This window comes from Pistacia vera, unplaced genomic scaffold, assembly GCF_008641045.1.
Source record: "Pistacia vera cultivar Batoury unplaced genomic scaffold, PisVer_v2 Contig53, whole genome shotgun sequence".
Classification (NCBI taxonomy): Eukaryota; Viridiplantae; Streptophyta; class Magnoliopsida; order Sapindales; family Anacardiaceae; genus Pistacia; species Pistacia vera.
In genome coordinates this window covers 33,516-59,563 of record NW_022196368.1, presented here as the reverse complement: position 1 = coordinate 59,563, position 26,048 = coordinate 33,516, and the positions used below count along the sequence as shown (strand labels likewise).

The following is a 26,048-nucleotide window of genomic DNA, read 5'->3' as shown; positions in this document are numbered from 1 at the left end:
GTCATTGGTCTAGAAACTGAATACATAATATCGAGAGTAACCGAAGGTTGACACTATTCTATGCCTCGTCTCGTCGAGATAACGTATGATGAAAGGATCGAATTGCATGGTAACATATCGTTGACAGGTAGCTACTTGCTGAATCCGAATCTATCGGGTGGCCATGATGCTTCCTAGGGCAATCTTGGTCTGGGTATTAGTGGAACGATTAATGTGGTGTAACGCGATACTATACACTGCCGATATGAGAGGAGCCTATGGGTCACACACATAGAAGATAATTTAAGCTCAAGAAGAAAGAAGGGCGTTTTCATCTTTTAAGGCGAAAGGGTATTTTGGTAATTTACAGTGCAATTAAATTTGCTGAGGTCGTAGCCTTTATTTAATTTGTTAGAAAATTAAATAGTGAAATTACGTTTAAATGTGTGTTCGCACATATTTAAATATATTATTATTATGTTAAATGTTAATATATTTTAAATATATATTAATTGATTTTAATTGAGATAAGATGGAAATTAAAATAAATCAAATTGGGAGTGTTTGGCAACATGGGGCGTTTGGGTTGGAGCCAAGCCTTCTGTTGGGATTAGGGCAAATTGTTTTTACTATAAAAGAAAAGGTGTGGATTTTCATTGAGATTTTTTTCCTTTAAAAAAAAACACACAGCCCCCATTTTACACTCCCACGGTAGGTCCAATTTTTGGCCCAAAATCATTCATTTGATTTGTCTTCTTGATTCTTAAGGCTAAGGAGGATCTAGCAAATCCCTCCTTAGTTCTTTTAGATTGTCTTCATGTGGACTACGTGGGTTCGATCCTACACTTGGATCGGTAGCAAAAACATTCGTCGACAAATTTGGAGGAGCCTCCATGTGCGTTTGTTTTCTTTAAACTCAGATTTATTTTTCTGCAGATTCTTATTATGATAAAATTGTAAAATTATACCCTGATCTTGGCTCATGTAAAAGATCCTGTATTATATTTATTTTTGTTTCCGTGGGTATACGGGATGTTTACTTACAATGGTATCAGAGCCTAGGGTATGAATTTTACATTTTTATTTGGATGGTTGATAAACTGTATTCGATGATATAATGTTGCCTTATAAAATCTGCCTTAAATCATGTTTTTGAGAAATTGATTAATAGTAATCCAATTTGTTGATGAACTGCAAGTTTGGTTTAATGCATGATGGATTTTTGTGAGATCAATGGTGTTGATTGATTGCAAAATCCGTTTAGAGTGTTTTTGGTTGCTGTATGAACGGATCGGAGCTACAGATCTGTGTACGACACGTGGCGATATAAACCATCACCGCAGCAACCATTGTTCACGCTGGCGCTGGTGACGAAACCAGCGTCGCCACGGCGATATAAATCATCGATGCAGGATCATCTTCTAGACAACCGCTGTACAAAAACAGCGCTCGCCAGGCGATATAATCCATCGTCGCGACGATCGTCCTTAGGATGGGCGATGTACCAAATCGCCGTGGCGAAGGTACGTTAAGCGTGAACGTCAAGTGATCAACACACGTCGCGACGATCTAACTCATCGCCGTAGCAAGCGCACTTCTGAGTGCGTAGGGGCCAGAATAAAGTTTCAAAAAAATTTGGACCAAACGTAGTTTTGCAAATTATCCAGGGGTAAATTGTAATTAACCCACAAATTTCAAAAATTGATTGTTTTTGAAATGTATGCTTTGTACTTGTTTGATATTGCATGGTGCCCGGTACAAGAGTCTTAGACCTAAGGGTGAATGTTTTAAAATATTTTGGGTATGTTGGTTGTATTATTATTAAATAGGGCCTGGTGTCCTGCCTTTCTCTCTTCTCAAAGTCATTCTCTCTCATCTAATTCCCCTCGAAGTAAATCGAGGTTTCTAAATTTATTGATGTAAAGAATTTGTATAATTATTTATTGTAAATTTAGAACGATATTTTTGTAATGTTCTTGAAAGAGAAGGAACTATAATGTGTTATTACAGGACCCGTAGGTGACCTACCGATTCCTCTAGGCTCGAGGAAATCGGTTTTAGTTGGGCCATGTACCGGCACGTTTTAATATTTTGTTTAGAATGCATGATAAGGTTGAATGTTCAATAACATGCCAAACAATGTCATCTAAAAAAGATAATAATCTAGTGAGACATTAAATAACAAAACCCTCAATCAAGTATATTAAGTCACGTAAGCCTTCCATCACCATGGTTTTAATCAAACCACTGTTCGTCAAACCTTGTTAGCCAAAGCGAAGGGTAACTTCTACTAGTGGAAGGTTAAAATGCATTGGAGTTTTCCTTAATGGGATGGGTCGACTTAAAATGACAGTTTCGCTTGTTCGCCAAAGCGAAGGTGATAAACGCGTGTCATAGGCATAGTAGAGCAGTACATATTGTGTGTACGTGGTGCATGTAGTGTCCACTCTGATACTGAGAATCACATTTGAGGATGATGGCATACAGTGTCCATTGGATTGTGTAATAACTTGTTGGCTTTTTCACGTTGAGGGTTGATAGTAGGAGCTATCAACTGGTGTGGATTAAGTTTGTTGGCCTACTAATCAACTCATTTGGCTGTTAGCCAAAGCAAAGGTTTGAAATGGGCAGGATGGGATCTCAGTCCACTGGAAAGTCAACGACCTTCCGAGTTAATGGTGAGGGCTATGACTTGAGTAAAAATAGGGAGCTTCGTTTAATAAAAGACCTATTAAACAATAATAATGAAACATGGTAATAATAGTATTTTTCTGCACTTGTAGATTCACTTAAATTTGAGCAAAATGATCCCAACATCACTGCGACAAATCATCGAACTAGGAGAGAAATGGAATGGTGAAAATTTCGTGACTGGTATAGAAGTATAATAATATACTTTAGTCAAGCGATAGATTATACACCATTGAGCAAGCTTTATCATAAGAGCTGCTGATAGTTCTATCCATGAGACTGGGTAGGTATATGTGAAGCATACACATGATGCAAAAGCAGAAATGACTAGATACATTATGCTTGCATCAATGGCACCATTACTGCGACAGTAGTGCCAGAAAATGGATTTAGCTTCTATTCTTCATTTTCTTCGAACAAATGAGAAGCATATGGTGTCTTGGTCGTTATTCAGATGTAGGATGGAAGAGGTACCAAAATTGGTGCTATATACTCAAGTGGACCGAGTATATGAATAAGCTTGAGATTTGGGATGTGGACTTAATGAAGGTTTAATGATAAACCTAATATTACAGTCTTTGCCAGATTCTTATTCTCAATTTGTCTATGACTTTATTGAGGAAAATAGAAGAATACCCTTCCCGAGCTTCTGGATTTGTTAAAGGCTACTGAGTCAGGCATGAAAATGTCAAAAACATTGATGTTGGTTGAAGCCAGTCAAGTGAAAAGGAAAGGGCTCAGAAGTCAATGTAAAGAACTGTTGCAAAAAGGAAAGGCGTTTGTCTCACTGTGGGAATCCCAGCCACTGGAGGAAACATTGCAAGGCCTTCCTAGCAAAACAAAAGAAGAATGTCACTTCTTCGTCAGGTACGTTTTTAGATTAACTTCTCCTGTAAACATCTAGTTGACAAAGATGTGGTTCACATTTGATTGATGTGCAGGAACTACGGTAGAGTAGATTGCTCGCCGAGGGAGAGGTGGACCTACCAGTTGGAAATGAAGCACGTGCTGCTGCATTTGCTGTAGGATCTTATCGTCTAATTTAGCCGTTGGACTTGTTTCTCGGAACTTGTGGATTATTAGGCTTTTCTTCCGTTTCTAGAAATTATATTCTGTGTCCACATAGGACAATGAGAATATAGTTACTAATGGATATTGTCCTTGAGTATAAATAAATTTCTTCATGGAACTGTTTCATAATAATATGTTCTTAAGAAAGACAACAAGGATAATCTCAAAATGACAACTTTGGCAAGTTGAGCTAAACCTACCTGAAGGAATGTGGGATAGTATCACCACAACCCTTCTTATACACCCCAACACAAAGGAGTGTGCGAAAAGGAGGAACAGGACCTTACTTGACAGGTGTAGGTCCATGATGAGTTTTAGTGATTTACCTGCCATTTTGGGGTTATACCCTAGAGGACTACGACTCACATTTTGAACCGTGTGCCGTCAAAGTCTGTAGATAAGACTCCATATAAGCTATGAAGTGGGCGAAAGCCCAACTTGTCTTATCTAAGGATTGGGGTTGCAAAGTTATGTTAAGAAATTAACTTCGAACAAGTTGGGCGCAAAATCCTGTAAATGTATATTAGTGGGGTATTAGAGGAGACCAAAAGATACTATTTCTACCACCCAGAAAAGCGCAAAATTTTGTTACTCGATCTGGTGTCTCTAGAAAAGGAAATTTTCTAAGAAGTACTAGTGGGAGGAAATTAGACATCGATGAAGTTCTAGAACACAAGATATACTAGACGAATGACGGAATGATGTGCCACAGGAAGTGGTTGAGCATCATGAGGAGGTTACTCCACACTTGTGGATCAAAGTGAACCACCTCAAGTAGCACAAGAGCACGTAGACCTGGGAGAGTACGCCATGAGCACGAGAGATACAGTTATCCGTGACTCAACATGGTGACGTACTGGTCTACCAAGACGATGAACCCAGAACCTACGAAGATGCTATATCAGATCCAGATTCCGTTAAATGGCTTGAAGCCATGAAATCGAGATGGACTCCATGTACTAGAACCAAGTGTGGTCTCTGGTGGAACCACCTTAAGGGGTAAAACCCATAGGGTGTAAATAGGTCTTCAAGAAGAAGACTGACATGGATGGCAATGTGCATACTTATAAAGCACGGCTGGTTGCCAAAGGTTTCAAACAATTTCATGGCATGACTATGAAGAAAACTTTTCACCGGTTGCCATGATTAAATCCATCCGGATTATGTTGCAATTGCTGCATATCATGACTATGAGTTTTGGCAAATGGATGTCAAAACTGCTTTCCTGAACGAAAACCTTAAGGAGGATGTGTATATGACACAACCTGATGGTTTCGTTCTTGATAGTCAAGCTAATAAGTATGCAAGTAGCAGAGATCCATTTATGGACTCAAGCAAGCTTCAAGGAGCTGGAACATTCGTTTTGATGAAGTCGTAAAAGAATCTGGTTTTATCAGAACGAAGATGAGCCCTGTGTTTACAAGAAGTGAGTGGAGGCGGAGAGTAGCATTCCCAGTGTGTATGTCGATGATATACTTCTTATCGGGAATGATATACAAATTGCAGTCGATAAAGACTTGGTATCCAAGTGCTTCTCCATGAAGGACTTAGGGGAAGCAGCCTACATCCTTGGAATAAGATCTATCGTGTAGGTTGCTCAAACTAAGTCAAAGTACATAGACAAGGTACTGAACACATCAGTATAGAAAACCAAGAAGGGATTTCTTCTGATGGCATATGGTGTCTATCTCTGTAAGGATATGTGTCTTTAAACACACAATGAGAGAGATAAAATGAAGAGGATCCACATGCTTTAGCAAGTGGATCCATCTTGCATGCTAAGATTGAATCTAATATGCATTCAGCACTTGTAGTGGATATCAATCAGGCTCAAGTGAGCAATATGTTATGCACTTAGATTGAGTCTTATGTGCATTCAGCACTAGTAGAAGATATCAACTAAATCCAAGTGAATGACACTGGTGAGTGTCAATGGACATTCTTAAGTACTTGAAAAGGGGTTAAGAATATATATTCTGGATTATGGAGGAAAGATGAGCTCACTATAAGAGAATACAATGACGCTATTTCCAAACGGGAAAAGGATGATTATAGTTAGCAATTGGGTATACACATTTTGTCTCAATGTAAATGCAGTGAGCTGGAAGAGCTCGAATCAGTGTGACTGTAGCGAATTCTACAATTGATGCTAAGTGTAACGCATTATTTAATGCAGCCGTGTAGGCAGTTTGGATCAAGAAGTTCATTAGAACTGATGTGATTTCAAGCATTGCTGATCCCGTATAGTTGTATGCCATAACAATGGAGCCATTGTTGTGGCTGAGGAATCACGGTCTCACCAGTAATCCAAACACTTACAGTGATTCAATCTGATCTGTAGGATCGATAAGAAGGGAATGTACAGATTTGCAGAATACCTACCAACCCACTATTAAAGTTTTGTTAGCAGAAAACAATGGGCACTTGGGTCATTCAATGTGAGTGCATGAATGACTGGCTATAGTGTAGGCACTTGGGTCATTCAGTGTTGAGGTGCATGGAATGATTGGCTATAGTGCAAGTGGGAGATTGTTAGAGTAGATGCCCTAGAGCCAATCAATTATTGTAGAATTGACTCTTTGTAATAATGTTCATTAATCAATAAGAAGCATTTTATTCTATATCGCGTAAATCATTATTATTGCAATATGTATTGATATATGTCCTTAGAATGGTAGAATCGTGACGAGTGTATCAAGTGTTTCAAATCTTGATAGTGAGAACCGTATGAGCACATATGGTGGCCATTCTAGAAACGTCCATAGCCCCAGTATTATTCTGAAGTAAGGGCACAGATAATACGGTAAGGCTATCATAGTGTTGAACGACCCTGTCGAAAGACAGTGACTGATCTCACTTGTCAAGGTTGTTTGGTGACAACCTAGTGCAACACATGGGTGCTTGCTGTAGGCGATTACACCGCAGCAAGTTCACTAGACTGACCCACCAAAGGATTCCATATGGATGGTAACCCCAGTGTCTGTGGAACAAATCCTCTAACGAATGGTGGTGCATGTGATCCTTAGACTTGAGATCACCGGAGCGCCTTGTGCACCGATTAGTGTAGTTTGACACTAGCCTAACGCATTTCTTTTTCAAAGCTGTCAATACGGTGGTGATTGGCTGCATCAAGGAGTGTATCAAGACTATGGTGGATTGACAGAGGATTCATCACTCCCGGGTACGGGAGAGAGTTATCTCACGGTGCAATTCAGTATATGGCAATGACACTAAAACTGTGGCCACAGTGGGATTGAGTTGTTGCTCTATCCAGTTTATAATACGAGTCATTGGTCTAGAAATTGAATACATAATATTGAGAGTAACCGAAGGTTGACACTATTTCTATGCCTTTGTCTCGTCGAGATAACGTATGATGAAAGGATCGAATTGCACGGTAACCATATCGTTGACAGGTAGCTACTTTGCTGAATCCGAATCTATCAAGTGGCCATAATGCCTTGCTAGGGGCCAATCTTGGTCTGTGTATTAGTGAGATGATTAATTGGTGTTAATCGCGATACTATACACTGCCGATATGATGAGGAGCCTATGGGTCACACACATAGAAGATAATTTAAGATCCAAGAAGAAAGAAGGGCATTTTTGTCTTTTAAGGCGAAAGGGTATTTTGGTGATTTCATAGTGCAATTAAATTTGCTGAGGTCGTAGCCTTTATTTAATTTGTTAGAAAAATTAAATAAGTGAAATTACGTTTAAATGTGTGTTCACACATATTTAAATATATTATCATTATTGTTAAATGTTAATAAATATTTAAATATATATTAATTGATTTTAATTGAGATAATGATGGAAATTAAAATAAACCAAATAGGGAGTGTTTGGCAACATGGGGTGTTTGGGTTGGAGCCTAAGCCTATTCCGTATGGGATTAGGCCAAATTGTTTTTACTATAAAAAGAAAAGTGTGTGATTTTTCATTTAGATTTTTTTTCCTTTGAAAAAAAACACACAGCCCCCATTTTACACTCCCACAGTAGAATCCAATTTTTGGCCCAAAATCAATTCATTTGATTTGTCTTCTTGATTCTTAAGGCTAAGGAGGATCTAGCAAATCCCTCCTTAGTTCTTTTGAGATTGTCTTCATGTGGACTACGTGGGTTCGATCCTACACTTGGATCGGTAGCAAAACATTCGTCGACAAATTTGGAGGAGCCTCCAATGTGCGTTTGTTTTCTTTAAACTCAGATTTATTTTTCTGCAGATTCTTATTTTGATAAAATTGTAAAATTATACCCTTGATCTTGGCTCATGTAAATGATCCTGTTATATTATTTATTTTTGTTTCCGCGGTGTATACGGGACTGTTTACTTATAGATGCGATAGCAAGGAACGCACTATTGAGATTCATGGATGAGTACTTGGGATGCAACAAAATCCCAATGCATTAGCTCGATGAAGAACGCACCTCTTTTATTATTGACTCAAGTATTTATTGTTACAGGGTTATGTCATTCAGACTAAAGAACACTAGAGCGACCTACCAGCGTCTAGTTAACAAAATGTTTGCAGAGCAGGTTGTCAAAACCATGGAGGTGTACATTGACAACATTCTCGTCAAATCAAATGTCGCAAAAATCCATATTGATCACCTGGGCGAGATGTTTCGTATCATCAGAAAATACTGGATGCGACTGAATCCTTTGAAGTGTGCTTTTCAAGTAAGCTTGGGAAAGTTCTTAGGATTCTCTGTGAACCAACGAGGTGTTGAGGCCAACCTTGACAAAATCTAGGCCTTACTAAACATGCAAAGCCCGAATAAGATAAAGCAAGTTTAGAGCCTGACAAGTTCTCGAGCAACCGACAGATGCCTGCCATTTTTTGAGACCTTGAAGGGCAATAAGGGTTTCAAGTGGATAGAGGAATGCAAGAAAGCATTCCAGGAATTGAAAAGGCACCTAGGGTAGCCTCTACTATTATCAAAGCCCGTCCCAGGCGAGTCCCTTTTGCTGTATTTATCGGTCTCACGGTCACAATCAGCATGGCTTTGATATGCAAGGAAAGGGGAGTTCAATGGCCCATCTACTATGTGAGCAAGCGGTTGCTCGATGTTGAAACAAGGTACCCAAAGATGGAGAAGCTCGCTTTAGCACTTCTTGTGGCGACCATACTTCCAGGCATATATTGTGCATGTGGTCACAAATTTTCCACTCAAGAAAGTGATGTTGAAGCCCCATGCATTAGAAAGGTTAATCCAGTGGATAATGGAACCGAGACAACACGACCTCAAGTACTTCCAAGAACGGCAATCAAGGGCCAAGCATTGGTAGACTTTATTTCAGAGTTCTCCTACCAGCCCAAAGAGGAAATGAGCTCTCTCGAAGCAAGTACTTCTAATAAGAACAGTTCAGTGGAAGAAAAGCTCGACAGTCTGTGGCAGTAGACCTTGTATGTGGACGGGTTCGCCATTAATGAAAAAGGAGTAGGGGCAGGGCTCCTACTCGAGGGTCCTAAAGGGGATACAATTCGAGCTACGATCAGATTCTGTTTTTTCGCCTCAAATATTGAAGCACATAATATTAAAGGAAGATATTTTTATCATCCATAATTTCACTTCATATACGCCGCAACATAATGGCATGTCTAAAAGGAGGAACCATAATTTATTGGATATGGTATGATCAATGGTAAGTTTCACGAACTTGTCAATGTCACTATAGGGATTTGCCCTTGAAACCGCTATGAATATTTTGAATAGTGCACCGTCTAAATCTATCGAGAAGACACCATATGAGATGTGGTATGGTAAACCTCCTAGTCTCAAATATATGAGAATTTGGGGTTGTCTAGTTTATGTCAAGATATTCAAGATAGATAAGTTGGACGTTAGATATGAGAAAGGTCGGTTTATAGGGTATCCCAAAGATAGTTTGGGACATTAATTTTACTTCCACACTAATCAACGAATTTCGATTAGTAGGAATGCACACTTTCTTGAGAAATAGTTCTCAGAAGAAGGTGGTGCGAGAAGAAAATTGTGCTCCAAGAAGAGTCCGGGGAGCCTTAGACCGAAAATACTCAAATGGGTGGTCCCTCTCAGTAAACCTTAATACCTAAAATGGTTCCAGTTTGTAAATCATCTAGAATATCTCAACCTTCGAAAAGATATGGATTACTTCATGAAGAGATTTTTGAATCTATCATGATTGGATAAGTTAGTCATGGGGACGATCCTAGAAGCTATGAAGAAGCGATATTAGATATCGATTCTAGAAAATGGCTAAAAGCTATGAATTCTGAGATAGAATCCATGCATGCTAATCAAGTATGGACTCTTGTTGATGCTCCAAAAGGAATAGTTCCTATTGGATGTAAATGAATCTTCAAGAGAAAGATTGGCAAGGATTGAAAAGTAGAGACCTATAAAGCAAGACTGGTTGCAAAAGGTTATACTCAGAAACAAGGGTTAGATTATGAGGAAACTTTCTCACCAGTCGCTATGCTTAAATCAATCAGAATTATGCTAGCCATAACTACACACTATGATTATGAGATATGGAAAATGGATGTCAAAACGACGTTCCTCAATGGATTTATTGAGGAAAATATCTACATGCAACAACTTGTGTTTTGTATCCAATTCTGAAAGAGATAAAGTGTGCAAGATACATAAATCCATTTGCGGGCTAAAATAAGCTTCAAGAAGCTGGAACATCTAGCTTGATGAAACAATCAAAACGTTTGGTTTTATAAATAATCCGGATGAACCCTGTGTTTATAAACGGACAAAGAATCATGCAATCATATTTCTTATACTGTATGTAGATGGCATACTATTGATGGGAAATGAAATTGGGATGATGACTGAAGTTAAGTTATGATTATCTAAAACTTTCTCCATGAAAGACTTAGCAGAAGCAACCTACATCCTAGGAATTTGTATCTATAGAGATAGAATGAAAGGATTAATAGGCCTATCCTAGAGGATGTACATAGAAAAGATACTAAAATGGTTCGGCATACAAGACTCCAAAAAGGGAATTTTGCCTTGTAGTCACGAAATTCATTTTTCAAAAGATATGAGGCCAAAGACTAACCAGGAGCGCGAGCGGATGCATGGGATATTTAGCCGTTGGTAGTCTCATGTACACTATGTTATATACTACGCCTGATATAACATATGTTCTAAGTGTTACAAGTAGATATCAGTCTGACCCATGGGAGAAACATTGGTCAGCTATTAAGACGATCTTTAAGTACTTAAGAAGAACTAAGAATCTAATACTAAGTTATGGAGGTTCGGAGTTGAAAATTGAAGGATACTCTGATTCTGATTTTCAACCAGATGTGGATGATAGAAATTCTACATTCAGTTTCATTTTCATATGCAATGGAGGAGCAGTTACTTGGAATAGTTCTAAATAGTCAACTATTGCCAATTCCACTACAGAAGCTGAATATATTGCCGTTTCAGAAGCAGCAAAGGAAGTTGTCTGGATGCACAAGTTCATGATTGAACTTGGTGTGGTTCCAAACATGGTTTATCTGAAAACCTTGTATTATGACAATACTAGTGCTATTACACAAGCAAATGAGCCAAGGGCGTACCAGAAGTCAAAACATATTCAACGTAAATATCACATTTTGAGAGAATTCGTTGGAACTCGAGAAATTCTGGTGTAGAAAACACTTTCAACAGAGAATGTAGCTGACCTACTTACTAAAGCGATGACACAAAAGCAGTTAGACAATCATCTTGAGAAGATGGGTATTAGATACCACAACAATTGGCTCTAATGCAAGTGGGAGTTATGGTAGTGTATGCCCTAGGAACCAATCATGTTGTCGGCTTCAGGGCTTTATATCTTGTAAATTTATTATGAATAAAAGAAAGTGTTCTTATTTCACATGTTAATTTACTGCTTCGTTTATATTATATTTAATCTTGCTTGTGAAATGTCCGGATGACACGAATCTTCAGAAGATCAAATCATCGAAGAATTCCCTACGCAAGTAATGTTAATTGGGCAATAACATTACATGGTTTGGAGAATGAACTAATAAGGAAATAGGGAATCGGTTAAGGCCCCCTTTTATAGGCAAACGCTAACCCTAAAACCCCTTGTGATATTACAAGAACACCCCTACTAATATCTAATGTAATTAGACATTACTTAGTGCCCAAGAAAAAGTTGGCTTGGTATTTTATTATTATTGCCTTAATCATACAATAATAATTCACTATTTAAAATGCATATACACCGATATATTAATTTAAATAATGATTATTTATTCATTTAATATATGTACACCAATACATATATTTGAATAAATATGTAATCTTACAAATTAAATCCAATATTAAAATTGGACATAGACAACAACCTTCCAGCAAATTTAATTGCACTGTAAGAATTACCAAAATACCCCTCATCTTGAAATGACAAAATTACCCTTATTCTAAATCTTCTTTTGATTTGTCTTTTAAGTGTGCAACCCGTAGGCTCCTTATGACATAGGTAGTGGGTAATATCGTAATTGACACTTAATTAATTGTCTCATTACACACATACCAAGATTGGCCTCTAGCTAGGCATCATAGTCACTTGATAGATTTGGATTCATCGTATCAACTGCTAGTCAACGGTATGGTTACCGTGCAATCAAATCCTTTCATCAACTACTATCTCATCAAAGTTTGAAGTATATAAATAATGCCAACTTCAAATATACTATCTTGATTTGTTCGTAATCGGTAATCCAAACTAACGACTTGCTAAAATCAAAATTGAGCACCAACTCAATTCCTCTATGGCCATAGTTTTACAATCATTGTCATTTACTGAATTACTCAGCGAGATAAGTTCTGTTGTACTCAAGAGTAATGAATCCTTTGTTGATCCACTATAGCCATGATGTACTTCTCATTGTAGCCAATCACTTCCTTTTTGATAGCCCTAATTAGGACTACATTAGGTTAGCGTCAAACTACACCGATATTTACACACGACGCTCTGGTGATCTCAAGTCTAAAGATCATATGCACCACCATCCATTAGAGGATGTACTCCATAGACATTGAGGTTACCATTATATGGACTCCTCCAAAGGGTTAGTCCAGTGAACTTGCCAATTGCAAGCACCCATGCGTCGCACCAAGTTGTCACCAAACAACTTTAACATGTAAGATCTGTTACTATCTTTCGATAGGGTCGTTCAACACGATGATAGTCTTATCGCATTATCTGTACCCTTAATTCTAGATAATATTGGGGTTATGGACTTTTCTAGAATGGCCACCAAATGTGCTCATAGGGATCTCACAATCAAGACTTATTACCGCTTGATTCCCTGGTCAGGTTCAAGCATTCTAAGGACATATTATAACATATGTGAAATATGATTTACATAACATAGAGATGCCTTTTATTAATATTAACATGTTTTACAAGTAGTCAATAACTACAATTTGATTGGCTTTAGGGCACCTACCCTAACAGTTTGGCCATCGAGTTATGACCGGGTCGCCGTCTTAAGCAAGGGACCCTGAGTTATAACTGTGGTTCTATTGATCCTAAGTCATTAAAACAAAACCTGGGTGAAATGGGTTCCATTGATCCTTGAGCGAATTCTAGCAATTGAATGACATTTTCTTTTTTGGAAGGAAGTACTTTACTATATGAAAGCCCAAGATAGGTATGTGTTGGTTGTAGATATGTTGCAAAAAAGATAAGAAAAAACAAAAGCAAGGTAGATATTTAAATGATGTTTCCTGGCAATAGAAATTTGACGTACTCATGCCTGACTGGTGTGGATAGACAAAGGATTCATCACTCCTGGGTACGGGAGGAGTTATCTCACTGCACAATTCAGTAAATGGCAATGTCACTAAATGTGTGGCCACGGCGGGATTGAGTTGTTGCTCAATCCAATTTATTTATCCGATCATTGGTTTAGTAGCTGAATACGAAGATATCGAGAATAACTGAGATTGACACTGGTTTTGTACCTCAGCCTCGATGAGATAACATATGATGAAAGGATTTGATTGCACAGTAACCATATCGTTGATAGGAATTGGTGGGTAAACCTAGGGTCAATACAAAACTTGGGTCTTGAAGTTTGCCTCTTCATTGCTTCTTCATTTCTTCATCACGATCATTACAAAATGAATTTATAACAAATAAAATCATATTCTAATTTACATCAATAAAATAGAAACCTCCGGGTTCAGGTTTGGGAGAGAGAGAGAGAAAGGGAGGCCATGGTTTTTTTGATTGAATCAATTATTTCATTTTAATTTTAGTTGCACTTAAATAGTGCACACTAAAACCCTACTCCAAATTGGAATAGCCATCTATTCCAATTGGATATTGGAATAGATTACCCTTGCAACCAAACATGGCATGTTGGTGGAGGATTCTCTAATTGAGACTTTGTCCAAATAATTTTTCATTATAAAATTTACATCTATTATGTTATGGATTTGACATTCTATTTTATCTTCATCCGTCAATCGGTCTTCTATATCAATTTCTTTTCTTTTCTTCCTTTTTGGTTTTCATGGTTAACCATATGTGATAATTTACTAAAATTTGAACGCATGCTCATGTAAATTGGAGTAGGACATGTCTAAAAAGGGCTTATGTGTTAGGAACCCGATTCTGGGATGATTGGGGAGATATCCGAAAAGGGTACGTTAAGTAGAATTAGACAATTAAAATATCTTGTAATTAGGATATCTTTTAGAATAAGAATTATAATTACTCTATTATGCAATTAGAAAAGGAATTAGAATCCTTTTAGGACTCATTTGGAGTAAAGTGTAAGGCTATATAATAGCCTAAATCTAGATCGTGGTTATGAATGAATAATTTTGTCAATTAATCTCTTTATCTCTTGTTCTTGAAGGTCTCCATTCCTCATATAAACATATCATATACCAAGCCCTATCATTATGTCTTATGGTTTGATTATAATTTTGATAATTTTACTAATGAGTAAAGTGTCTTTAATAGAGTGTGTTATGCCTAAAATAAGGACTGACATATGCTGACGTCATCAAGCACCAATCAGAATCTAGGAAAGCATTCTATCATCTAAAACATGACACATCTCCAAAGGTGAAAGGATTATAGTTGTCGCAAACCCAAACCAACTCAAGAATTTATGGCTGAGTGAATTTGGTATAAAATTACAAGCATTCTAAATAATAAACCTAAGGTCGATGGCCAAGTACCGAACACCATGCATATTTAGACATCAATCAAATATGGCAGATCATTTAAAAACTTAAATTTAACTAGGTAAATTATGATGTAGCCCTTTTAATTCTATAGATTTTCACTTTGATCCCTAAACTTGCAAAATTTGTAGTTTAGTCCCTATCCAATTTGAAAACAAACTGAACAGTTCAGATCAACAGCAACTGCTCTATTTTATGGCTTGGAGAAAAGTTCAAAATGCCACCTTGTAATTCCCAAAATGTCTTTCTCGCGCAATATTGGGAAGGACTCCTAACCCTTCAATGTCCACATGAAAGCTTGCAGGAAACAACTCATTGATTGGGGTGTTGCCAACAATGATCAACAACATCCCTATAAGCCCAAAACTAAAACACCTAGGCAGCTGCACACGTGAATGCGCAACCTTGGCTTGTCATGGGCAGGCCATGTATAGAAGCACACGACCTATGACAAGCCACGATTAAGGGTCATGCATGGGTGTGTGTGACCAACAATAGGCCACATGCAAACGCGAGCAACATTTGGACAGGCACCTAGGGCAACAACAAGCGCCTGGGACAAGTGCCTGAAGGAAGCTGTGCGCAGCCCATAATGGCTAGCCATGCGTTTAAACGCATAGCCAAGGGCCTTGGCTAGCCATGCTTTCAAACGCATGGCCAAGGGCCAGCAAGGGACAGGCCACGAGTGGCAAGTGTGTACGTAACCTAGACTACGCGTAACCTTGGGATAGTGGCTACCCGTCGAAACACGCAACCCTAAAGTAGCCATGTTTTCAGGGTTTTCATAACCCTAATCGAACCAAAGTCATTGTTCATCAATAGGATTAAAAACAGATTTAATCAATTTCAATTTAAACAATTGAAACAAAAACCCTAACATGCAATTTTCTATCAATTCAATCAACATGTTAATAACAGAAAACATATATCAATCCAAACTTTGATACCATTGTAGGGTTACGGTTGAATAATACGCGAAATATAAAACAAAATTTTTATTCAATTAACCCCTTAATCCCACGATCAAGATTGATATATGCAATCTGTTTATAAAATAAAATAACTCATACAAGGTTTATTGTTGTTACTTGTGTTTGGAGGCTCCTTCGAATTTATTTGATTTACTTTTTGCTAGTTGATTCAAGATAGAATTGCTCCTGAGAAGTCCACACAAAGGCAGGGAGGCTAGTCCACTTGGAAGGAAGTTTGCTAGAATCCTTGGGTACAAGAGGAGAGAACACACAATCGAGAGAAAGAAAATTCTCTCTCAAAAGCAATAGGCAGCTAGGGTTTTTGCTTAGGAGAAAAATAATGAACTTGTCATTATAATTCAATTCTCCCATTCCTTTTCTTATATAGTGGGGAATAAAATATTCCCTATTAAGAATAGGAATATTTATGTTCCTTATTTTGGAAAGGGATATTTCTCAATTAAATATATCTTCCTATTTTGTAATAAGATATTTCTCAATTAAATATACCTTCCTATTTTGCAATAGGATATTTCCCAATTAAATATATATTTCTAATAAATAAATATGAATATTTATTTATCCATATATTTAATTAATGGGATATTTAAATATATTTAATTATATTAGATATATTTATTCCATATATTTAATATTAATGTTTTATATTAATATTAATATTAATATAATTACAACTTCGCTAAATTAACTTCATTATAAATATTGAATGCTGGCAATGACCTTCAGCAAATTTAATCACACAGCAAAATTACCAAAATACCAATTTCATCCAAAAGACGAAACTACCCTTCATTTTCATTCGCAATAAAACGGCCTTTAATGTGTCTGACCCATTGGCTCTTTATTATGTTGGTAGTGACCAAATTTATAATTAAGCATCAACTAATTAGTGTTCCGTACACTAGTCAAGATTGGCCTTTAGCAAGGCGTCATGATTACCAAACAAATAAAGAATCAGCGAAGTAGCTACCTTTCAACAGTATGGTTACCATGCAATTCAAATCGTTTCATCATCATTTATCTCATCAAGGTTTGAAGTACATAAGTAGTGTCAGCTTCAATGAATGTATCTTGATATGTTTATATTTGACCATATAAATTGGATTCGAGTACTAACTTGATTCCACTGTGGCCACAGATTTTGTGATCGTGGTTTTTTACCAAATATCTTAGTGAGATAATTTCTCCTATAACTAGGAGTGATGAATCATTTGTTGATCCACCATAGCCATAGTGTACTTCTTAATGTAACCAACGACTACTGTAATGATAACCCTAAATAGGATTAAATTAGGCTAGTGTCAAATTACACCAATAATTACACACGATGCTCTAGTGATCTAAAGTTGAGGGATCACATGCACCACATCCGTTAGAGGATATATTCCATAGACACTAGCGTTACCATCTTATGTGGAATCCTCTAGTGGGTTGATCTAGTGAACTTGTCATTAACAAGCACCCATGCATCGCACCAAGTTGTCACCTAACAACCTTGACATGTGAAAACTGTCACTACCTTTTGGTAGGGTCGTTCAACACTATGATAGTGTTTCTGTATAATCAATCTCACAATTAAGATTTAAAATACTTAATTCCCTTGTCACGATTCAACCCTTCTAAGGACATATATTAATATATATTCGAATATATAAATGAATTCTATGATATAGAAGTTATGCCTTTATTGATATTCAATAATATTACTACAAATGTTCTAAATTATTGGCTCTAGTGCACCTATCTTAATATATATGTCCTTAGAGTGGTGGAACCATGACTGTGGAATCAAGCAGTTATAAGTCTTGATTGTGAGATCCTTATGAGCAAATTTGGTGGCCATTCTAGAAACGTCCATAACCTAGGTATTATTCTGAGTTAGAGAATAGATAATATAGTAAGGCTATCATAGCATTGAACGACCCTTTCAAAAGGTAGTGACAAATCTCGCATATCAAAGTTGTTTGGTGACAACGTGGTGCGACGCATGGGTGCTTGTTATTGATAAGTTCACTAGATAGGCCCATATAGAGGATTCCATATAGATGGTAACCCTAGTGACTATGTAATCATCGTCTAATGGATAGTGGTGCATGTGATCTTTAGACTTCAGATCACCAAAGCGTCGTGTGTAAACATTGGTGTAGTTTGACACTATCCAAACGTAATCTTATTTAGGGTTATCAGTGTGGTAGTGATTGGCTACATTGAGAAGTATACTATGGCTATGGTGGGTCGACAAATGATTCATCACTCTTGGGTATAGGAGAAATTATTTCAATGACATATTCGATAAAAGGCAACAACCTTAAATCTATGGGGCCATCAAATAGCACATGTATAAACTCTTCAACTAAGAGGGTTCTTTTGTTGAAGACTATATGCTTTTGAAAGAGAAGAATAACCAAGGAAAAGTGCTTCATCGAATCTTCCAATGTTGTCCTTACCATTGTTAAGCACAAAACATTTGCAACCAAAAAGATGAAAATATGCAACATTTGGCTTTTTCCCTTTGAATAACTCATAGGGAGTTTTCTTGAGGATATGCCTAATCATAGCTCTATTAGTGATATAGCAAGAAGTATTAATTGCTTTGGCCCAAAAATATCTAGGCATGTTATGTTAGAGTAGATGTCATAGAGCCAATCAATTATTGTAATATTGGCTCTTTGTAATAATATTTATTTATCAACAAAAAGGCATTTTCTTATATATATCGTGTAAATCATAATTGTATTGATATATGCCCTTAGGGTGGTAGAGCTGTGATGAGGGTATCAAGTATTTCAAATCTTGATAGTGATCACATATGGTGGCCATTCTAGAAATGTCTGTAGCCCTAGTATTATTCTAACCAAGGACACAGATAATACGGTAAGACTATCATAGTGTTAAACGATCCTGACGAAAGACAATGACTAATCTCACTTGTCAAGGTTGTTTGCTAACAATCTGGTGCAACACATGGGTGCTTGTTGTAGGCAAGTTCACTAGACAGACCCACCAGAGGATTCCATATCGATGGTAACCCCAGTGTCTATGGAATAAATCCTTTAATGGATGGTGGTGCTTGTGATCCTTAGACTTGAAATCACCAGAGTGCCTTCTGCACCAATTGGTGTAGTCTGACACTAGCCTAACATAGTTCTATTCAAGACCATCAGAACGATAGTGATTGGCTACATCGAGAAGTGCATCAAGACTATGGTGGATAGACAAAGGATTCATCACTCTCGAGTACGAATGAAGTTATCTCACTACACAATTCAGTAAATGGCAATGACACTAAATCTGTGGCCACAGTGGGATTGAGTTGTTGCTCAATCCAATTTATTATTCCAGTCATTGGTCTGAAAATTGAATACAAAGATATCAAAGGTATCTGAGGTTGACACTATTTTTGTACCTCGGCCTTGACGAGATAACAGATGATGAAAGGATTTGATTGCACAGTAACCATATCATTGATAGGTAGCTATTTTGCTAAATCCGAATCTATGGGGTGGCCATGATACCTTGCTAGAGGTCAATCTTAGTCTGTGTTTAGTGAGACGATTGTTTGGTGTCAGTCACGAAACTACTCATTACCGAGATGATGAGGAGCCTTCGGATTGCATAAATAAAAGACTGATTAAGAATAAATAAGAGAGAAGGGTATTTTCATCTTTTGAGATGAAAGGGCATTTTGGTAATCTCACAATAAAATTAAATTTACTAAGGTCATTGCCTATATTTAATTTCATATGGAAATTAAAACTAATGAGATTATTTATTTAAATATATGGTTTAAATAGATATTAATATATATTCATATATTTAAATGTTATATATTATTATTAGTATTTCATATATTTAAATAGATATTAATATATTTAAATGTTATGTATTATTTAATATTAATATTTGATGATATTAATATTAGTGAAGATAATATATATATATATATGAAATTCATATTTGAATTTAAATAAAATGCCATGTGGAGTATTACCTTGTTTGGTAATGGGACTTGCTATTCTAGCTATGGAATAAACTTAATGGTTATTCCTATCTAGATTAGGGTTTGTATTTGGTTGCCTAATTAAAGGCAACTTAAAATAAAAAGTAATGTTGTGATTTGCAAAAGAAAACACTAGCCACTCTTCTCTCTCACACGCTTTCTCTCCATAAAAGAGAAAGAAAAAAATCTGCAACTTTTATTCTTGATCCTTGCGGGTTTGCTAGCACATTAAACCCCTTGGCGATTATAATCTTGTCTTTGTGTGGATACCGAGAGTTCATTCCTATCTTAGAGTGGAAGCAATTCACATCAATTAGAGGAGCCTCCAAACACAGGTATAATTCTGAATTTTTATTTTATACAAAATAACGTAAATTGGGTATATGTTTTCTTGGGTTCATGTTGTTGTTTTAGGAGTTTTATTTGTATTTCTATTGCATAAACCCCACTAGCAACTAACACTATAGCCAATCATTCATACGCTTGATCCCATATGATGCTATGTGCCTATCATGCTTCTACTATGATAGAGCTTGAGTAAGTGGGTCGCGATGTTATCATCAGTAGGCACTCTGTCAATTTGTACGTCATCTCTCTTCACGATCTCTCTTATGAGATAGTATCATCGGAGTCTGTGCTTGGATCTTTGGTGAGATCGTGGTTCTTTAGCCTAAGCTATGGCACCATTGTTGTCATAGTAAAGCACAACTGGATCAACAATGCTCATAACCACTTCTAGTTCAATCACAAACTTATTGATCCAAACAGCTTCTTTGGCCACATCACCCAATGTGATGTACTCGACTTCCATTGTAGATTCCGCTACAGTGCTTTGTTTTAAACTTTTCTAGCTCATTGTAGCCCCATTAAGACATAACACGTAACCTAACTACGATTGATAGTCATACTTGTCAGTTTGAAAACTGGCATCACTATATCCTCTTACAGTGAGATCATCTTCTCCTTCATAGACCAAGAACATATCCTTAGTCCTCTTAAGGTACTTAAGGATGCTCTTGACTGCTATACAGTGTGTTTCACCTAGATCTGATTGATATCTACTACAAATGCTCAAGGCATATGGGACATCAATCCTAGTACATAGCATGGCTTACATTATGGATCCTGATAATCCAAGGATTATACTATTTTATTTAGGCTTTTTTGGTCGGATTTTGGATACTTCTTATGTCGTTTTGCCTGAATTGCAACTTAATTTCACATGTTTTATGTTTCAGGCCAAAATGTGCACCTTGAGCAAATAATGAGCAAAATCGAGTTCCTGGACCCAGAAGCGAGCGAATCTCAGAATTCAGAGAAGTTCTTAAACGGATTTGAAGCACTATGAAGCTTGTTCCCATTGGAAAGCATTGAAGATCGAAGATCGAAGATTCAAGCAAGGAAGCAAGTGGAGGGCAATTCCGTAATTTCAGAATTGTTCAGCAAGTTTCACCGCGGCGAAGTTCTTTCTTCACAGCGGCGATAAACCCTCGAGAATTCATTGCCGTGGCGAAGTTTATTCTTCGCCGCACGAAGTCTGCGATTTTTAGTTTTCTTCAAAACGCATAGTTTTATTTTAGGAAAGTTTTTTAGGTTTTTGGGCAGACTATTTAAAAAAACCCTTGCCATTTTGAGAGGGGTTCGTCTCGTTTTCGTCTGGTTTTAAAGCAGCTTTGATATTTTGGGAGAAAGGAAGAGAAGATTTGAGATTTAACCTTGTGGATTCATCAATTAGGGGAGATCTTTACTCTTTTCTCTTTGTTTCAACATGTTGACTGCTGTATTTACTATTTTTCTTGCGATTTGTGTTAATTTCGTTATGAACTAACTCACTTTGGGTTAGGGTTTTGATGTAATTCGGATTTCTATGGTTAATAAATAGATTATTGTTGCTTTTACATTCTATTGCAGGGATTGTGTGATTATTCTGATTTTTTTATTGATTTATTTGTTGAACATGATGAGATTGAGAAATGAATCATGTTGAGCTTCTTGGGTAATCACCATTGTTGTATTGAACGCTAGAGATAGGTTTGAGAATCAATGAAATCAATCTAGGATTCCATTAGCTTAATGAACTTGGATCTATTAATCCTCAATTTGTTGGGTGCGGAAGTTTAATAGGGAAAAGTAGGAATTCATAGCCTGAGAATGTATGTTTTACAACTTAGGGAATTCGATTTGCAATCAATGCATGTGAGTGTAGAAGTAGCATAATTTGTAGAATTAATCCATAAAGTCCTAATAAAGTCAAAACCCTAACCGTTTGCTTTACTTAATATTACTCTGGCTTTAATCTTACTTTCATTAATTAGTTCTTGAATTACATAGTAGATTTTGCTTACAGTTTAGTTTTAGATTCTCCCATAAATCCAAACACTTTCGGTTTCTCTAACTTGAAAACAAATAGGAAAATCAATGCTTAGCAACCAATCCCTGTGGGAACGATACTTACTCATCACTTTATTACTTTGTGCGACTAGTGCACTTGCTATATTGCATGTTGTAGTAACAACGCATCAGATCCTGTTGCCAAAGCATAAGGAATACCCCAATCCTATCTCTCTCCTCTTGTGTTTTAGGGCACATATCCTTAGAATCTTCTATACCGATTCTTTTCAGTACTTTGTCAATGTATGTACTTTGACTTAGGCCCAACAACCTACAAGATCTATCATGATAGATCTTTGTATCGAGGATGTAGGTTGTTTCCCCTAAGTCCTTCAAGGAGAACCACTTGCATAACCAAGTATTTACCATTTGTAAGTTTGGTATATCATTCCCAATGATCAATATGTCATCGACATACAACACTAGGAATGCCATTGTGCTCCACTGATTTTCTTGTATACACAAGGCTCATCTTTGTTTTGTATAAACCCAAATTCCTTTACGGATTCATTAAAACAAATGTTCCAGCCAAAATTGACATGGCTGAGAAACCCAACTAATACTTTTTTCCTCCTCAAATGACCAAATTTTTTTTTTTCTCTCAACCTATGAAAAACTCGGAAAATAAAACCCATATACCAAATCTTAAAAATGCCTTATATGGGTGGCTTGAGCGTGGAGATCAATTTGACATCTTTAAATGAGTCTTTAGATAAGATTGTATAAGAATGCGTCTTTGTCCAAACGTGTGTGTGTGTGTATAAACTATTTACAACAATTTACATAACAAATAAATTGAAGGATATTTGATAATAGAAAGAATGAAAATAAATTAATTAATCAAGGAATTAATGGAAAATATCTCCCTCAACTTAACATTGAGGCTATTGGTAGTGGTTTGTATAAAAAGAGCGTAAAAATAAAGCTATTACTAGCATCGTTATTAAAGTAAACACGACCTTTAATTTGCCTTCTTTTCACTTGATGCTTTTTAAGACTAAAAAGTAGGACTTAATTAGCATTACCAAAAACAAAATAATGCCAACACAAATGCCACCAAACTTTACATAAAAACCCAAAGAAAACTACACCAAGCTACTTCTTTCTGGTGAGGAAACTTCTGAAAACCATCGCTCATCCCCATTCAGCAATTGCCATAGATTTTATAAATGTGCAATACGAGCAAGTGACAGTTACACTAATAGGATAATTCCAAATATTTCTCAATAATGAATAGCAATAAGTCAATATATTCATGCTCTGAATTTGATTGAAAAGTTTTGAAGTACATGGATGGAGTTTTGTTAATTGCATACTGTAAAAAAAATACCCCTTTATTCAAAATGTATTAAAACACCCTTATCAAAGTAAGGTAATTAATACTTTCCAAACAAAACAGATAAGTTAATACTAAAACTCTATTGGAAAGAATAAAATAAATTAAGTGGGCATAGAAAAGTATAAGAGAAATGAAGAGGGGCAAAATGAGAAAAGCAAGTAAAGAAAACGGAAAAAGTATCCAAAGAAGAAAAAAATGGCCTTCTTCCCTAAGTTTACCAAAAAGCAAAATGAGAATAGGGACAATACTTAATGGGCTCCTCTGATACAATTTTCTCTAAACCCAAAACGCAAACAAAGATAAAAATAAATAAATAAAGCTAACATAATCTGAATCTAAACCACAAATTCTATCTTTCAAAACTCTAGATTTGAAACAACAATTTTACCTGAACGCCAGGAGAATCGAAGTTCAAGATGCAGATCTTAGCGCCAACATCACCTAAAACCCTCAACTCCACACGATCATTCAAAGAGGTGTCTTTGATTAAATTAGCAGCATCCGCCTGCAACAAGTTGGCCCGATCAACGGCGATGGTGGCCTCCACATTTCTCACACTATGAGCCTCTCGATAAAACCCTGGTACCAAAGCTTTACCCAAGGGAATCCCACGATACAGTACCGTGAACTTGGACTCCCCGTACTTGATGCCCACTTTGTTTGGGTTAACGGCGGTGAAGAGCATGTGAATTGTGAGGGAAAGCGATGCCGTTTGAGTGGAGATAGTGTTGGTAGCAGTGACAGCAGCGGTGTCCAGGGAGGTGGGATTGGGTGCGGAGATGCCTATGTACTGAACTCCAACTTGCTGAAGATCAAACTGAGGCTTCTTCGGTTTAATGGCCAGGATTATGATTAAAACAACATCTAGGATTAGAAGAGCGATGAAGGAGAAGAGGAGGAAGAGGCAACAGCAACAACCTTTTCAGGAGGCTGAAGAAGAGGAGGAAGACAACGTCGTAGGGTAGTAAGGATGATAAACCATTTTGTTGAGCTGTTTGTGTTGGCATTTTGGGAATGGGAGGTAAAGTTGAAGCAAAAACTCTCTCTTTCTCTTTCTTGGAACAGATTTTCTTAACAAAGAAAAAAGAAAGAAAGAAAGACAAAGAAGAGTGAGAAAGAGAGAGTTTTCTTGACAGGGTGGACTTTAAAAATTAAATAAATAATAATAATAAATTAAATTATGGGTTCTCTTACCCTTCACTAATGATAAGGGGAATGACATTTTAATTTTTCGCTTATCATGTATGTTATGTGTACAACCACAACTTGTAAGATATCCAATTTATTTTCAAAAGTCTTTATTTAACGGGCTTTTTTTTTTTTTTTTTTTTTTGTTGACCGAAGGTGTTTAGGCCAGTTTATACGCATCTCAATTAATCTTTTAAGGCCTTAAAATTGACGATCAGGTAAATCCCATCAATGGTCACCCCTATTGGGGCTTGTGGGGACTCGATCTCAAGAATCCATGTTGGACTCCTTTGCTTTTTTACTATCAAGCCACCTAGTGATAGTTTGTTTAACGGTTCCTATTTACTTTATTTTCATTTACAATAGTTTTTTTGTTCCACAAACACTAGGGTAACCATTTATGTGAAATCCTCTGGTGGGCCGGTCTGGTACTTACCTACAGCAAACACTTATGTGTTACACCAAGTTGTCACCAAACAACCTTGACAAGTGAGATCTGTCACTGCCTCTCAACAGGGTCATCCAATACTATGATAGATTTGCAGTATTATCTGTGCCCTAAGTCAGGATAATATTGGGGCTATGGACGTTTCTAGAATGGCCACCATATGTGCTCATAGGGTTTTCACTATCGAGATTTCAAACACTTGATACCCTCGTCATGTTCTACCATCCTAAGGACATATATCATTTTCTTATACGAGTATAATCTGATCACATGATATAGATAGATGTCATTATTGATAATAAAACATGATTACAAAAAGTCAATTTACTAAATAGGATTGGCTCTAGGGCACCTACTTTAACAATCTCCCACTTGCACTATAGTCAATCATTCATGTATTTAATAACGAATAACCTTCAGTATTTTTCATATTTTTGCTGCGACAGAGGCTTCTTCAGTGGATCGGCGAGATTGTCATTAGTATGCACTTTACTAATTCACAGATCTTTCTTCTTAACCATTTCCCTGATGAGATGAAAATGCCTAAGTATGTGTTTAGACTTCTGGTGAGATTGTGGTTCCTTTACTTGAGCTATTGCTCCATTCTTGTCACAATAAACTTCTATTACATCAACAATAGTGGAGACCACACCAAGTTCAGTGATGAACTTCTTGATCCAAATCGCCTATTTGGCTGCATCGGATAATGCGATATACTCAGCTTCCATTGTAGAATCCGC

At 36.8% G+C, this 26,048-nt stretch overlaps 1 pseudogene; it reads right to left on the bottom strand.

Moving 5' to 3' along the window:
* Positions 1-20,612: 20,612 nt before the first annotated feature.
* On the bottom strand, positions 20,613-24,654 carry LOC116107239 (annotated as a pseudogene).
* Between the last annotated feature and the right edge of the window lie 1,394 nt (positions 24,655-26,048).